The 17,323-nt window shown below is 39.5% G+C and overlaps 2 protein-coding genes across 13 annotated transcripts in view; one reads left to right on the top strand and one right to left on the bottom strand.

The window, feature by feature from the left end:
* Nucleotides 1–4,994, bottom strand: part of ppfibp2b (PPFIA binding protein 2b) — a 97,239-nt gene extending 92,245 nt beyond the window's left edge. For 11 of the 12 annotated variants that reach the window (XM_079347191.1, XM_079347197.1, XM_079347198.1 and 8 more), the window contains exon 1: nt 4,794–4,973. The gene's annotated coding sequence lies outside the window, so the exon portion shown is untranslated. Of the gene's footprint in view, nt 1–4,793 lie in introns of all 12 variants that reach the window. The other variant, XM_079347196.1, reaches the window with a different exon arrangement.
* A 2,143-nt stretch (nt 4,995–7,137) lies between these two features.
* LOC306826097 (basic helix-loop-helix ARNT-like protein 1) overlaps nt 7,138–17,323 on the top strand; it is a 28,210-nt gene continuing 18,024 nt past the window's right edge. The window contains exons 1-2 of the mRNA XM_079347205.1: nt 7,138–7,299; nt 13,933–14,119. The gene's annotated coding sequence lies outside the window, so the exon portion shown is untranslated. The remainder of the gene's footprint in view (nt 7,300–13,932; nt 14,120–17,323) is intronic.

Below are 17,323 nucleotides of genomic sequence, written 5' to 3'. Positions count from 1 at the left end.
CTTATAATCAAGTGCTGCTTATATATGTACAAATACATTTATTTACTTATTTTTAGCCGGTGCGGCTTATATCCAGGTGCGCTCAATAGTACGGAATTTACGGTACACTGCCTTTATTTGAGATAGCCTGTGTCAATACAAGAAGGGCCTTTAACCCTTTATAGGGCACTCATCAAAATACTTTGAAAGTCAAAAATTCAACCTGAGAGTGTTATTGGGGGACAAAACTGAACTTTATTTCTGTGAAAAAATTTGGCAACATTTTTTAATTTTTATGTAGAACAATAAACATTGACAGAGTTACCATATTCGGTTCAAATGCCACGATGCCAGGATCAGTGACATAGGGTGATCTCTTCTGATTGGCTGAGTGAGGATCACATGCTTCTCGACCTTACTGAGGTGCACAGGGGTGACCATATGTAATGTTTACAAAAGTTACCAAAAATAGTCACTTGCCCTATAAAGGGTTAACTATTTTTAAACAAAACGCCTGCACAGCAAAGATAAAAATGTAAACAGCTCTGGGGGAGAGAGAGAGAGAGAGAGAGAGAGAGAGAGAGAATCCATTGTTTATATATTTTTATTAATAAACTATTCAACACAAAATGCTGAGGGGCCTCTAACTGAGACTTATAGATTCCAAACCTGCAGAAACGCCAGTCTAGTAAAGTCATGAGCCTTAAATTGGGTACCTAAAGCTCCTGAATCAAATGCCAAAGTTAAGATAAATAATACTGTGAAATCCAATTCAGATCAAATATTGACACTTGCCACATCTTCTGGAGTGATTATTGGCACTGGGTTAAGTGTACAGTAACAACTTTATCAGGAGGCGCATCCTTAATTCAATTCCAAACAGTTTTGTTCTTCTTTGCTCACGTTTAGAAAATGGTATGAGGGATTTTGGTCAACTAAAGTATACTTTAAAGTCCCATATTCCACTTTTTCTGGTTTTAGATGCTCCTTCGTGTGTTTTCCAGGTGTCTTGAGCATGTTTAGGCACATCTATTAGCAAAAATACAAAGTTCTCCTACGTCCCTCTGTTAGCAGTAGCAATAGCCGCAATAAACACTTGGTGCCTAGCCCCCCACAAGCTCCCCTCGGACTGTCTGTAGCATTCCCAATATAGTAAAAGGGGCGGGACATATCAACAACAAAGCGGAAAGACTGACCAATTACAACAGATTGGTAAGACCAATCAGATCAGACTTGGCACATGTGGGAATCCTGCTTGGTTTTTTTTTGCTTGTTGGGGACTCTGAGCATTAGAAATACAGGCAGATGAGAGAGTCTGCATGAAAACAGACACTTCTTTCAAACATCAGTGATTGTGAACGTACTTCAGTAGACACATAAATTAGAAATGAACTCCAAAAAGGGAATCATATGGGACCTTTAAACTGACAGTTCTCCTAACTATAAGTTGCCTGTAAGCTTGTAAACCAAGCTTGTGCAAAAATATTTTTCTTTATAGCACTATTTCAATGAGGGTACGTTCATTTGAACTTTCGACTACTTTAGTTCTGCGTTTTGTTTTGATAAGGGGCTCCAGTCAACAGTTAGTCAACAAGTATATGCTTGGAGACTTAAAAACCAGGAATGTTGTTTGCATAATAGTATTACAATATATTGCCTGCCTTGTCCCTCTCGTTTACCTTAGATTTCCACTCTTGCTCGCCTCCCTCAATTCACTCTTTTTTTCCCATGCTCATGCACCTCCTCTCTCTCCTTGCCCGCTGGTCTGTTTGCTATTGTTCCTGACAAGTTCAACATTGATAAGTTTGAATACAGCCATGCTTACTTAACCTACTTTTAGGGTATTTTCTGAAGTGTATACACAAGGTGGAGGATTCGACCAATAACATTTCTTGATACCATGAAGAGCGTACTGTAGTTCATACTGTGTCTCCCACACTGGTGATGGTTCCATCCATTTAACGTCCCACTCCCTGTACATGATCTTTTATTTAACAACTGGGATGCTACAGTGGAAAGTAATCTATCAATCTCAAACCTTGTCAGAGGGCAGAGGAAGCTAATGGAAATCAAATGATCCAAGCTTTTATCCTCGACTGTAAACATCACATCTAATTGCTCTTCTTCCCGTGTTTATTTGCTATTCAACACTTGCTGGGTCCATGCTCTCTACCACTGTTTTTTACCCGCTGCAGTCCTTCAACAAAGACAAAGACAAGTTGTTTTTTTCAGACTGTTTAAAAAAGAAATGCAGATTTGTAGCTGTTCTGTTATATTGAGTACACTGTGAGATCCATGAAAGTGTATGTCAACCAGAAGAAGAACGATTCCTGAGGAGTCCTAGTAAATGCTAAATTGATTCATTGACTTGATTAAATGGCACCGTTCTAGTCTTGTGAATACTCAACGTGCTTTTACACCGCATGTCACACCCTACACATTCACACAGTGATGGCAGAGGCTGCCGTAACGTGACCATCAGAAGTAACTAAGCACATGCATACACATTCATACGCCTCTGATGAAGCAGCAGGAGCAATTTGAGGGGAAGTGTCTTGCCTACGGACACATGATGCTGCAGGAGCTGGGATTCAAACCATCGACCTTCTGCTATAGAGAAGTGACAACTCTACCAACTGAAATAAAACCAGTTTGGTCTGGTAGAAAAATTAGAAAAAGTATTTTTAAATATAAAAAGCAGTGTTTTATAGTAGATTAACATCAATTTGGCATCTTGAAATTAGTTTTTCCAAACTTGTACAAAACCCATCTTTCATCAATCGCTTTAGTTTTTCTTCTTCATGCATCCAGCTCCTCTGAAGGACAAAGAAGTCGTCACCAGGAGGCCACCATCAGGCATTACTTAACACTGTAAAAATATTGTAATATTTAGAGTGCAAACTCCTGAAAATGCTGCTGAACATCACTCAAAGAATGGACAGTGTGGTTAGCATGCAGATATTGCAAGAGACCAATTACCTCCATAAATCGCTCCGTATAACTCTAACATAATGTAGGCTACCTTACATGAATCACATGTTATACCCTGAACTGATCTTTAACCCACTTGTATTTTGAGTTGCTTCAATATGGACTGTCAAATACACAAAGAAACTGTAAAAACAAACACACGAGCAATTCAATGATGGAGTTTTTCATTTGTTTTTTCTCTATGACAGGAATAGGACTTCAGCCTGTCGCATCTGTCCTCAACTCTTCTCCACCACTTTATTTTGTCATTTCCCTTTTTCCTCCTTCAACAGCAAACCAAAGATACCCTCTAATATATACGAGTCATTTCATTTCATGTATTTCCCTCTATCATTGCCAGTATCTTTTCTCCCTCTCCCTTAGCAAGACGAGGATTATTCCGTGTAGATAAAGAGCCTTATGTGTCTTCCTGCTCTCTACCCTTTTCCTCTTTCTCCTTCATCTCTTTTTAAAGCCATTTCTCAGCCTTAATCTCTCCTACTTCTCTCATTCATCTCTCGTTCCCTGGCTCTCTCCACCAGCAGGGAACAGTGGATTACCTTCTGTGAACTACAGTGGTGGTGTGATTAGCAGCAGTAGTTAAGATGACAGAGCAATCATCTAAAACCTATATGGCTGCAGAGAAAACCCACCAGTCTTGGTACAGTATTACAAAGATGGCTTTGATCACAGGGATGAGTGCCATTATCTGCTGATCCAGTGTGTGCTCTATTCATGCATTTGTGCATAGACATATTTTTAAAAACTACTCCAAAGTGGGTTAGTACCACAAGAAAAAAAAACATTTTTTAAAAAACTGTTTAACGATATAAATTCAACATAAATGTACCGGGTGTATTCATTTGCACCACTTCAGCTGCTGATTGTATTTCCTCTGTTGTTTCACAGTGCTAATGCCACCCAAGTGGCAAGCAAAGCAGCCTTAATCAATTCACTGTCGTCAGTGGCAATGATGCCTTTCAACTCGCCCCCTTTTAAATGAGATTTGCAATAAAAAAGAACCCCGGGCCTTTGTATTCAGTGGCAGGAGGCTCCCTTAGCTCTCTCTCAAGTTGCCTGTATGATGTCTGTGCAGCACACGAACTCCAGTGCACGACAGATACAGCAGATGCTTCAGCAGAGGGGAGCCTCACATCAGCCTTGATATTCTCCATTTGCATATCAGCTTCCCCTCTTTTTCTCCCTCCCTCCCTCCCTCTTTAACCCACGCTGTCAGAAATTAATGATCTGCAATTACACAGCATGTGTCAGTGCAACTAAACATCATTTAATAGTGCCAAGCTGACAGTAGGCTACATGGCTGAGCAAGAGGAGAGACACAAGAGTCACAGTTAATGTCCCATGTTTTCAAGCCTGCAGCATTCACGTTTACACAAGTCACATTCACTGGAATAAGAAGTTTTTAACATGCAAGTTGTAATCGAATGTGAAAATGCAATAATACATAACAGTAACAGGATTTTGTAATGATCATTTGAAGTAGAAATAGTTTAGTATATGAGTTTTAAAAAAGTCACCACCATTTAAAAATAAACAACATTTTCAAATTTCCTTACATTTAACAATTTAATACCTCTATAAATAGCCTATCCCTTTTAATGTCTTAAATGTTAAACAAGTAGCCTTACTTACGTCTTTTAAGTCAAATTGAGTAAAAAGGATTCCTTTAAATTTACCGTATTGACTTTGTTCTTTATTACAATGTAATACTTATAGTGAAGTTAACAGCCACACTGCTGGTCTAATCAACTCTCATAGAAAGAAAAGCTAACCTTTAACACTAAATAGACAACTAAATAAGTACAGTCATTAGAATCACTTACGAAATGCGACTCCTCTGAACCTTTATCGAAATATATCCTTCAGCTTTGATTGCCGCAAACACTTTCAGTTAAAGTTTGCACACTAACGCACACTCACACACACGCACATGTTCCTGACACACACTTAAAACACACTCACATGCAAGGTGCTCTGGACTGAAGAGTTGACCCTCGTCTGTGCAGTACAGAAGCGTGAGCTTCCTCAACTATCACCTGCCATGTGATAGGCGCGATGCCTTCACGAGCTGCTCGTAATACTTCGCGCGCTCAAGCTGAGGTCGCGATATACTGATTGGACCTTTTAAAAATTAGAGGTGGAAACAGCTAACTTACTTTTGGTGTGTGTAATTTGTTTACACACTGCCCTCTCGTACATACTCAATCCTTAACGCTTGTTTAAGTTCGTTACATTGTTAATTGTAGAAAAACTTAAATTAAAATATATTTTTGTAGGCACGGGGCAGCAACATTTATCTTGCTATACATTCATTCTCCTCCAAAAAAGTTCTTCCATTTGCCTTCCTTATAACTTAACATGTTTGGTACCTCAATAAGCAACAAGAGAAACAAGTAAAACTTTCAGAATCCCACACATATTAAAGCCTGTAGAAAATGTACAAGACGGGAAGTTGCGATTTCTCTGAACTGTCATGAATGCCACACAGTCGTATCGCCGGGGATAATTCTTAATTATCAGGTTAAGATATTGATTTTTCTAGATTTGTTTCTTTGAAAGCCAACCTGAGGATTATGGGGAAAAAAAGCAAAACTAAGGAAAAACGAGCAAATAAACCTTGCAACAGGACTGGTGTGTTGACAATTGCCCAGTAGGTAATATTATATGACTCAACACCGCCATCTCGTGGTAAATTATTTGACTGCAATTACAAAATAAAAATAAAGTTTTGCGTTATTACTGCCAAACATTGCTGAGGTCACTTTTACATGTCACCAACCTAACACGTTGTTGTTCCCTGGAAATCAAGTAAACCTCATTGAATCTTTAATCATTGAAATTACTGGGCTGGACTAAAGAGAATACGTACAAGTGAATAACTACTTTTGATCAGTGTCTGATGAACCCGATGAATACAGTCTTTTTTACCTTGTCGATTTGTGGAATAATTAAATTATTTGCTTCTGGAGCGCCATGACTTATTAGCGAATCAGGTTAAGCTGCTCTTACAAAACAAGTGTGTGATATAAGATGTCCACCAGGGCATGGAGACAGGACTTTTGAAGTATGGAGTTAGACCATGATTCAGGAACAATTCCTGTTTATCTGGTTTGATATCTGATGATATCTTATTCAGTCAAATGTTCAGACTGAATAGGATATCATGAGTATTCCAACTAAAATAAAAAATCACATTTCCACAGATGTATTGTTTTCAAGATAATAATTATGATCTGTATCAGTACAAACAAGTATACATTGAGAGTGCTAATGAGAGATGAATATGAAACATTACATGCAACAAATCAAACAGAACAATAGAAAGAAAGGGAGAACTTATACTTGTGTAAAAATGATTTGAAGTCCCAGGGCAAACCAAATCTGGAGAGGTGCCAGATCACTTCCTAAGCAATGCTGAGGTACCCTTGAGCAAGGCACTGAACCCGCCCGTCCCCCCCCCCCCCCCCCCCGAAGGGATGTCTTGACATGGAAAATATTTAGAACTTAATGTGTCTTGTGGCTACTTACAAATAACATGGTAATAATACGGGCCAACATAATTTATTTTGCATTGGAGCCTCCTACTGGGGAAATACGAGCATTATCTCCGTTCTCCTTGTTGTTCAGTGTTTAAACATCCCAAACGTGCATATTTGCCAAGACAAATTAGTTCAAAAATGAATAGCCCACATCATTATTAGGCTATCGGCAAATAATCTCGTTTGTTAATTTGTTTTACTTTTCAGGACTTCAGGAGCTCAGTATAATTGGGACAAACACAAAACTAATTGTACAGCGACACCTTCTGCCCAAAGGTTTAAATCATTCTCACTTTGTCAGCTGTTCAGTTGTATAACTCTGACCAAATGTTTAAAAAAAAAGTAAGTAAGTGATGACCATAGACTGTTAATATTTATTATTACAAATAGGTCTGACTTAATCACTTCAAAGCATAAATATAACGTAACAATGAATAATGGGCCGGGTCCGATTGTGTCATAGACCTACAAACTCGTTGACTCGTAATGCAGTGTTCTCCACACGCACACAATCACACACTCAAGAAGCCGTGTTACTTTGATTGTGATTGGTCGAAAAGAACGTCCGTCATATTCCCTCAGCTAGTCCCGATGTTTGATTGGTTAGAGGCGCACCTCCGGCGGTGGCTCACCCGCCATTGGTTAAAAAACTAGGTTAGTGGTCCGACAGGCATGACGGTGAAGAGAAACTGGGTCACCGATCGAGAATCGTTTATGTCACAGTCCTGTGGGTTGCTATTACATTTTTCCAGCGGCTCTCAATGGACAGACTAATTTCGTTGGACCTAGTGTGAGTATAAAATGAATTCATTATATGTTGTCCTTATTGCACGGTGTTGTCCGCGCTGCCTGGTTTTATAAGCAGTCGTGGTTCTCGACGATGTTTTCCCGGCGCCGTGGTCATGTCAGTGAGGTTTTCTGGAGCAGGAGGGGGGACACTAGCTCACTGGCCAAGTCTTGACAGTTAGCATTCCTTAGCTAGCAGTTGTAGCCTGGGATTAGCGAAAAATAAAAAATCTACTGTTATTGATCCAAGTGTTGAAACCTCCTCCGTGTATGACCTGCTGTATGTACGTGTTGACGGGGGGTTAAGGCACCGGTAAGTGCTGTTAGGTGTGCTTATTGCATGTTAACATAACACGACTGGACTGCGAGCGACTGGGCTATCACTGCTAACCCAGGTTAGCATGCTAGCGATGTAAACAGGCCTTGGTAGGTATCTGGTACATGGTTTCTTCGACAGCATCATAATACATAATTCAGCGACAGCTTCAAACACCCATTGCACTTTCCCCTTAAAACGCTTCAATCTCAACCTACACCGAGGAGGCCACAGCTCCTCCTGAACACAAGGCGACTGTGTGTGTACGAGGACATCGTGAAAAAGTGTTGGCATGGCAGCGGAAATTAGGCGACCATTGGTTTCTGCAGTGTCCGCAGTGACTGCCAAGACATGATCATGGATGAGCTTTGACTTTTGGTTGTGAATCTGTTTTGTGATGTAGATGTTGTGCCAAATGGACTTTAGGGTTTTCCATCAAGATTATTGTTGTTAAATTTTTCTTAATAACCTAGTAAACCTTGTGCTCCATCATCACCAGCATGAATCCTTCTTACACATTGGACACACACTTCAAAGGTGTCACTTGCTCAGTTATGAAGATATTTCAGGAGCCTTGTGCCTTTTATTGTTAACAACGAGATTATATATCGTTTATATTGATTTGTTTTCTTATTACTAATAACATCTTTCATTTGTCCTCCTTACCGTATAGTGTTATCAGTAGTTTATGTATTAACTGTCTCATGACAGGAGAGAAATCCTCTGTGAACTTCAGACTTCGACTTCCAAGTGTTGTTCCTTTTTACCCATATAAGTAGAAACCTATATTATAGGTTATCACTACTCATCAATGAAGCCATCAAGGCGCTTGATAAGAGAACTTTGCAGTGATGTCTCAGCAGCTTACTGTCCAGTTGATCATGGAAATCAACAACAGGCCAGTCATTGCTTTCAAACCTGCTGGTCATGGAAATACATTGTTTGAGGGTTAATAAAATGGGATAAAGTATATGAAACAAGAAATAATGTTGACATGTAAGTTTTAGTAATGTTAAACATTCCCTGTTCCTTCTATTTTGCCTCACCAGGACATACAATGTTTGTTTTTGTTTTCTTCCTCATTATGATGTTGTTAGGGTTAGTAAAATAGCAAAATATTTAGGTAAAATATACAATGCCCCAAAGGAGCATACACGAGCAGTATGTGTCAAAAATATTTAGTGACATTTGTTAGGGTCAAATCTGATGTTGAGGTTGAAAGAAAATTAACTTTGTTTTGGGGTCCCCTCAGATTTGGATCGTAAAGTCATTATTAATTGGTTTAGTGAAGCAAGCGAACATGCACATCCACACGGAAGTTTTCATTCATCTGACTGTGAAGAGCTCAACATGTAAAGCTGTGCTCGGATGTATAAGTGACATCTAACAGAGCAAAGATTGCAGAACATATCTCTTACTTACATACTTGTGTCTAATACAGAGTGAACAACCTGAGTATTGTTATTATTAGCGTAGACTAAAGAAGCTAGAATGTGTCCCTCCTACTCGATAAATACAAGCAGCTGTTGATCAACTTCTTCTTAAAAAATGCAGTATATATGGTAATAAAAAGTCTTAGAGGAAGTGAAGTGTTATATGATATGATGTATCAATCCAAACAGATTTGGTCGTCTTTAGATTGTAAGATTTTATTCACAGAATGACCAAAATAATCTAATAAAAGAGAGCGAGAACATTCTGCACCATTCATTGCAGACACAGAGGACTACAGACAAAATGCAGACTGAGCTGCTACCTTAGTTATTGACACAAACAAATAATGCCTTCAAGTGTTTTATTAAACAGAAAAGTAAACTGACATGGCCTGATTTCCTGAAAACAGATAACAGTATCAAAGCAAGCTGGCAAACCCTGACACACTGTCCATGCTTTGTCCAATCAATAAACTCATGTGTTTTATTTATATATATATATTTGACCTGTCCTGCTCCATGTGAGTCCACAGCAGGTTACACTTGAGGTCAAACACACACATAGCTACATCTGATGAAACATGTGAAAGGATTGACAGTCTAGATTCATGGCATGAGATAACAGAAACTATTTGATGTAACGCAGCATGTGTCCATTTTACTTGTTGGACTCTTTCACTGCTTTTCATCGGAGTCAAATAAAGCTCGATCTAGCTATCAGCTGCCCTACTATTAATTGTTGAAATTAGTGTTGTAAAAATGTCTTCACGTTTCAAACAAACATAAAGGACAGCAGATAGACTGTACTCTTTTGGCTCATTTATCACACCATGTTGTTTTTGCAGTACTGGGCGGTTATCACACATCACATATTTTTCTCACTTTGTGCAGGTCGTACATGTGGTAATACATTATCATAATGTTGCATTTGTATAATGACTGTTACCTGAGAAGAGGCAGCTGAAGCCACTATAGTACTTTGGGTGGACTGATGATCAAACAAATCCAGAGCCCCCCATAATCACAGAAGAAACTCACTGAAACTGTTTAAAATCACACATCTTTTATTAAAACACACCTAGACCACATGATTCAGTCAAGTCCAGTTAACAAAGGAGTCTTATCCAAAACAGCTCGGTTAAAATCACTGTGGAGTTGATTCAAGTCCTTCAGATAGCAAGCGTTTACTGTTTGTGTTCTGCAGACTCTTGGCAGTCTGGCTACCTACCAACCCAAACAGCTTGGATAATAACACCTTCATCATCACAGTATAATCTCAAAATTCAGTTTAAAACGATCATGTTGGAATTTAAAATGGAGTAGTGGATTTTGTTGAATTAAGAAAGTTTGGGTTTATTTGTATCATAAAAGTTTTTTTTTTAAGTCCCGGCCTGGATGATCAGACTTTGAACTGATACAATCTCTATAGTGATCCTTTTTTTTTTTTCTTGTTTTATTTCCTGTGGTTGCCATGGCTACTCTGCGAGCTACAACAACAACTTGAAAACAGTGTGACAAATAAAATGCAGAACTGCAGCAACAAAAAGCTGAAACATTTTGGAAGGATGTATGAGAGAGCAAGGTGGGACCCATTCATTCCACTGTTATCAGGTTCTTTATAGCGTTCACAATCAGCAAGTACATTTCTCATAAGCTATTAAGAGTGTCTCTTCTAATAGCATTTTACATTTGTGCTCAAAGGTGTGTTTCTGTTGGTTTGAAGTATTAAGTACATACATGTTTGTTAATGCCCAGACAAGACACTCAAATCTAATCTATCTTTATGCCTGACCAAAGCTCTGTGGAAACTTTGAGGACAAATCTGGGTCCTTTTATGACAAAAAGGGATCTGTTAGTTTTTTTTATGTTATGGAGGGAAGTTTGCCGTCGTGTTTTGAGCGGCACTTTTACACTTAGTGGAAAGTTAAGAGTTAATGTCTTTATTCTATGACGATGCTTGTCTGTCATGCTGGAAGGGGTCTTTTCCTAGTGTGGACCCCTCGTTCAAAGAGCATGAGGGCTCACTGAACGGGATGATGAGTGAATCGTGTGCTGTTGCCTTTTTCAAGTCGGCATGTCTAATCCCTGTTGAACGTCCAAGGGAGTTTGTTTGGTCTGACATCAAAACACCAAATTAGGGAATATCTTTTGGAAGACTTCTTTCCACCTGCACCGTTCTGAAGACTTTCAAATCAGTGTCAACGCTTGTCACGTCAGCTTGGACCTACGACACCTTACTGAGAAACTGTGGTCATTTGTCACCACAACCTGTTTCGAGTGGGAGTGTTTTTACTTATCATGGTAGAGACTACTAAACTAGTCTAAAAAAAAAACAACAAAAAAAACTTGAATTTCCCTCAGGATCAATAGTCTGTCTGTCTCTTTATCGGTATCTTTCCTGTCTATCAGCCGAGATGCAGGTCAGCACCCTTTCAAGTTCTCTAGCTAACATACTTGATCTCAGACGTCTGTGTAATATTCCAAACACAAGCTTGGCTTCTTACTTTGACACGTTTAAGTCGACATGCTGCTGAGTAAAGAAGAGCAGCTGTCAAAGAGTTTCCCGTGTCACACTGAAAACACTTGTTATTGTGATGTTTTCATGGTGCAGCGGCTGCTGTGCTAGCTGGTGTTCTGATAACATTGTTTACCACACAAGTATTGACGACCTTAAAAACAAGTGGGTTTGCTTTGTATCTGATTGTGTTGTGAAACACAGAAAAAGCTATAGAGCTATATTAAGCACAGTGAGTAGAGTGAGCCAAGCGAGTGTGACTAAATGAGTTCACTCTCTGCCAGCACTGGTTGTTGTGATGCACCACCGCCTGCTAGAAAAACTGATATATATCACCGGATACAAACAGTCTGTTATTTATGTACATTAAATCAGTGAACTGGATTCAAACGCATCCTAACAGTTTGAATGAGTCTTCAGATTGAACTCCTGCCCCTGTCATCCTGCAGCCACATTCAGGAACGTTAACAGGCAGCTGATCCTCTCAATCTTTACAGCTCAGAGAGGATTTAGTTATAATAATCATAACAAATTATCTGACCTGGTAGAAGATAGCACTTAATTTTTAATTTTTAAAGTGTGATTATTCAACTATTCAACAAACTGTTTTATTTGTTTGTTTTTCACATCTTTTTTACGCATGTATATTGTAATTAATTATGTTTTTCTTTCTTTCTTTTTTCTGATTTGATCTTGTTTTTTTATTCTGTGTTTATCTTGCCATGCTTTGTTTTTGTTGTGAATTTGACTGTGCGTGTAGATAGGAGGGGATGGGGAGGCTTTGTATGGGGATTTGGATCACAGGAACTTGCACTAACTTTGGTGATTGTTGTAGCACTCGACATTTCTGTGCAAAAAGCAATCAAAAAAAAAAGTTAAATAAAGACAAAATGAGAAGCTCATGTATCAAGTAGCAGAAATTATGTAGCATCACATGCTCGAGTACATTTGCCTTAAATGTGCGTATGTGTGTGTGCACATAGAAAAGTTGATGCTGTATCAGTTTAACATGCACTGCTCTGTATCATTTATGGAAGCAGCCGGCTTGTCCTTCCATAAACTCTGTCATGAAATATCTTTGAAGTTAGTCCGATAGCGTCATCGCTCTGTTTGTAGGAGAGTTGGGGATTTCAGTTTTTGATGCATCAAAGTGTTTGAAATCAGAACCAAAAGCTTGAATCTTTCCCCACTGTTAGAAAAGCTTTCTCATCATCGTCAGGGTGGGAGGGTTTGAGATTTCTGGGCATCAGACGTGCAGCTTGGATCTTTCCACTCTTCATGAACCGGTGTGCCAGCTGCTTCCTCGCTGTGTGAGTGGGTGTGAGGTGTACAACAGGGAAAGAAGCTGAATGGCTTGCTGACTCATTGATGAAGTACAAGTAGGTGGTGGATGGAAATTAAGGCTGGCTGGTTTGGAGACCATGGAGACTGGCTGACCCACTTTTCACTCCAGCACCAGTTCCTTTCAGTGTTCAATCATGACATAGTGGTTTTCCCCTTGTAGCCCCGAGCTTTGTCCCAGTAAAAGAGCCACAGAGTCGTTCCTGACCTCACACTCTTCTGCCTGCTACTTTATCTGTGCTGCTTGAGCTTTTTTCTTTTTTTTTATATTGTTGAAAATTAAATGGAAGGTGTCGCACCCAGCTGTTGTTTTTAAACCCTCAGAGGAAGTCACAGTTTGAGTCAGCCCTGTATTGAGTCTAGTTTCTCACTTTAGATTGAGCATGAAGCCAGGGAGGGGCATGGATTTTGATTGTTTTCAACAAGAATAAAAAGTGCTGAATTTGAAACCACTGAAGTAGAAATGGACGTAGCTGCAAACTAACTCAAAGGCCGTGTGAATCAAAGGGAGAGATATATAAAAGTCAGACAAACGAGTCGACTCCCCTAAAGCGTGGATGAGTTGCCAGCATGACACAACTTTTTTTTCTTTTCTTCTTTTTTTCCGTCATGCTTTGGCCTGATGCCGGTGCAGAAGGTCACAGGAAGTGCAGTACCTGGGCTGCAGAAGGGCCTTTGCTTTGGACTTCTATTTTTTTTTTCAGCAGTTTTCTCCAATTGTAAACTTTAAAGGGCATGATTTTGGAAGAATCTTCAAAGTTTGAGGCAGATCTGAAACATATTCATCCATTTCCTAGCTTGGGAACTTTGAACCAACTACTAAAGAAAATGTAGTAAAGCTTTGAAGTTCTAACACAGGACAAAAACCTCACTACAAGTGACCATGTTCATGCATGTTGAACAGAGAAAGAATACACAAGACTTCAGTATTCAGTGTGTTAAGTCTGTGTGTGGCCGTGTTCATGTGTTTGGATACATTTGATTCTGCTTATATGTTTGGATCTAACCGACTCCTCTCTTTGTGTCTCTCAGGGACAGACAGTTTGCAGCAGCTGCTTAAGGATCAAATCAGAACAGGCGAGACCTATTGCATCACACCGGATAAATCGAGGTCAGACTGAATCAGACCACATCGAGACCAGATCAGAAACAAAGGGACCAGACTGATCCATAAAAGTCCCAGGTCCATCCAGGAGACCTGTTCCAGTTTCCTAACCAGGTAACTCACACTGCCCAGTTCTCCATGCACAGAAGATATACACTCAGTTAATAGAAAAGAAAGTCTTTATTGTCTTGATACAACAAAACCTTGAAGTGCACACAGCTAAAAAGAAAAACCACAGAAGAAGAACATAAAGAAGTCACTCTAATTAAGGTTAGCTGGGATGTGTTTGGTAGAAGTTATTTACAGGTAGCAGCATAGTTAATTTTAAATAGAAATTTCAGAAATATAGAATAAATATTTGCACAGTATGTAATGTAAACTATTCCAGAAATATAAAAGTATAAATATGGCAGAGTATGAAGTAAATCTGTCAGAGGGCTTTCAAACATTTACTCAATCTAAAGAGATGTCTGAACAAAAAATGTCATCTGGCCTGTTTATGCTCAGGAGCTGATATAAAGGGCTTCATGTTCATCGTTCAAAGACGTCACTGTCATCCAGAAGATTGATGATGTAGCGTAAGATTTATTTATTTATTGTTGGAAGTTTAAAAAGCAGAGGGGCCCCTGACTGACCGGCTGACGACCCGAACCTGTGCCGATCTCAGATGACCACACATGAGCTGAATGTTTTCAGGCCATGCACACGTACTCCTCCACATCTGCACTGTGCATAAGTTTAGTTACATGAAGACACTTAAATGACAACATGTAAGCATGAAGGTTTGACCCAGATTCATGCATATCGATATGTTACAGATAAACAGTAAACCAATTTAAAATAGAGAAGTTGAAACTGGCACTAAACATAGAGAGCTGTCCTGTGATTTGATTGATTTTCATCCCATGCCTGTTACCACTGACCATTTAGCTTTTCATGAGCTGACCTGCAGCCGTAGCTCCTCTTACAAGGCGCTTTGAGTCTTTCCACAGTCCAGGCTCAAGACAAAAGACGACTGGACCTTCTCTGTTCGGGCGCCTGTGTTGTTGACCTGCCAGAGGAAATCAGGCTTGCACAATCAGTTTTCTCTAAAACACTTAAAGGATTTAATTGCAGAAATGCACTTTGACAAATAATGGAAAAAACGCAATATAAATAATATAATTATTTAAGCCATTTATTATCAACATAAATGAGCCTTTCATTCTTTAAGGACAAGTCTCTCAGATGGTCAGGCGTCAGACATTAAAGGAGAATAGACTCTTTCAGAAGTGTTCTACTTAAGACGTCAGCGCTCTTAATGTTTTGAATATATTTATTATTATATGTAACGTACTGGGAGCGAGACAAAGACAGTGAATGTGCATGTTGGCTGGTGTCCAGAGACAAAAGCCAAAGGGTTAAGCTTGATGTGAATCGCTCAGGTTCAGCACTGTGACGTCAGAGGAATGCTCTGTGACAGGCACGGTGATGTTTCATGTAGTGTAAAGCCATTCGTCTGTGACGAGAGCTGGACTTGTTATACGAGTTGTCACAGTCATTTACCTTCAAACACAATTCATGTGTGGATAACAAGGGCTTTGCAACTCCTTTTTTTTTTATACATCTCTTTATACAATCATGTGTTTGTCTGAAAGTCAGCTCATGCCCAAACAGAAACAGAGTACCTGATGCTGACTTTGATTTTCCAACACTTTGACAGCTTAATGCTGACTCACTCATGAGGCCCTTGTTGGACAACTTAGTCTAAACATTTGAAAAATAAAACCGTTGAAAAGGTTAAGTATCTTGGCTTTAATCTTTGAACTGTGTGGAAATGTTTGCTGAGTGCACTGATTTTCCCTCGGGATCAATAAAGTATCTATCTATCTATCTATCTATCTATCTATCTGATCCGTTTTGGGTTCTTTTTGAAGAAATGTCACAGTGAGGTGAAACAAAATGTTGAGTTTGCATACAGACTCAATTCATTGACTAACCACCCCGTACTATTTTCTCGGCATGTAGGAAATGTACTAAAGGGTGAGTCCGTAGACTGTGACCTCATGAGTGGGTGTGTTTGCAGCTGCAGCAGTGAGCAGGTCTTAGTAAAGAAAAGAAACGAAAGCTCGAAATCTTCACCGCCAGCGCTCGGGGAAGTGATTGTTTGTTTCAGGTTGCCAAGTTACTCTTTAAGTGTAGTAACTCAGTCATTTCTCTTGGAACCCCGATAAAAGGAGAAATGCGTACTGTGTGCTGCGTAGTTGACATTATCTTTGTCCTTTTTTATGGAGTACATGCCACACAAGTAAACCTGCAGACCATTTTGACGTGTTCGTTTTTTAAAAATTATTAATATGAGATCATCTTCCCCGGTTAATGAGCAAGACAAGAGAACCGTCTTCCCTCACATCTGATAACCTGCAACATCTTACACATGGTCCACAGCACAGCAGTAGCTCAGGAGCTCACCTATAGGTGCACTTCTTCCCACAACTCCCATATTTGTCACATGAAAAGTGTAAAGTAGTCACGTTTTCTTGGACCTTGATGACATTTTCAGTACGCTGACTTAGAGTATGTAACTCAATAAAAAAGTGTCAAATATTCCAGTTTTTGTTTTTTTTCTAACCCTAACCCTTGATGTGAATTTAAGATAATTGATGAAGCGTTGGCTTATTACCCGCGTGTACTGTAGGTGTAGCCTCATTCAGCTGGTGTGTGCTATGTGAATAAATGAAGCGACGCATGTAGCTCTTGGTCACTTTCATTTTGTCAAAGCAGCGTCAGATGAAGAAAAGGTTGAAGAGAGAGAAGGAGACGTCCGCTTTTTCGTCCCTCCCATGAACACGTCAGGCTAAATATGAGTCTTCTGTTGCTGCTGTGTAACTTTAGTCCTGTGGACGCTCGCTGTCGTTGTCGTTCTACATTCGATGCGGTACGTCGTTACCAAACCTCGTCCACACTTGGCTCACGTAATTTCATTACAGGATATCAAGAGGAACATTTCAGAGTCGGTGTGTGTTTGTAACAGAACGAAAGATGAGAAAAAATTGTTGTTTGTGAACGCTCACAAAAAACCTGATGGACTTAATGTTTATAAATAACACAAGGTAATAGGAATAGGGTATTCCAATATATCCAATGCCCCCCCCACCCCCCCGTCCTCAGCTCCACAGCCACAGGTACATCTTTGTTAAGCAGGATACACAGTGAGTTTCAGACTGTCTGGATGCCACAATGATTTTTCTGAGTTGCAATAATGCACCTTTACAAAACGGCTGTCACATCGCTTTGATTATTGTCTGTCATGTAACTGATATGGTATGACCTGAATCT

This window comes from Symphodus melops (genome assembly GCF_947650265.1).
Source record: "Symphodus melops genome assembly, chromosome: 6".
NCBI lineage: Eukaryota > Metazoa > Chordata > Actinopteri > Labriformes > Labridae > Symphodus > Symphodus melops.
The sequence above is the reverse complement of the archived record's forward strand: the minus strand, read 5'-3'. Positions and strand labels throughout refer to the sequence as shown.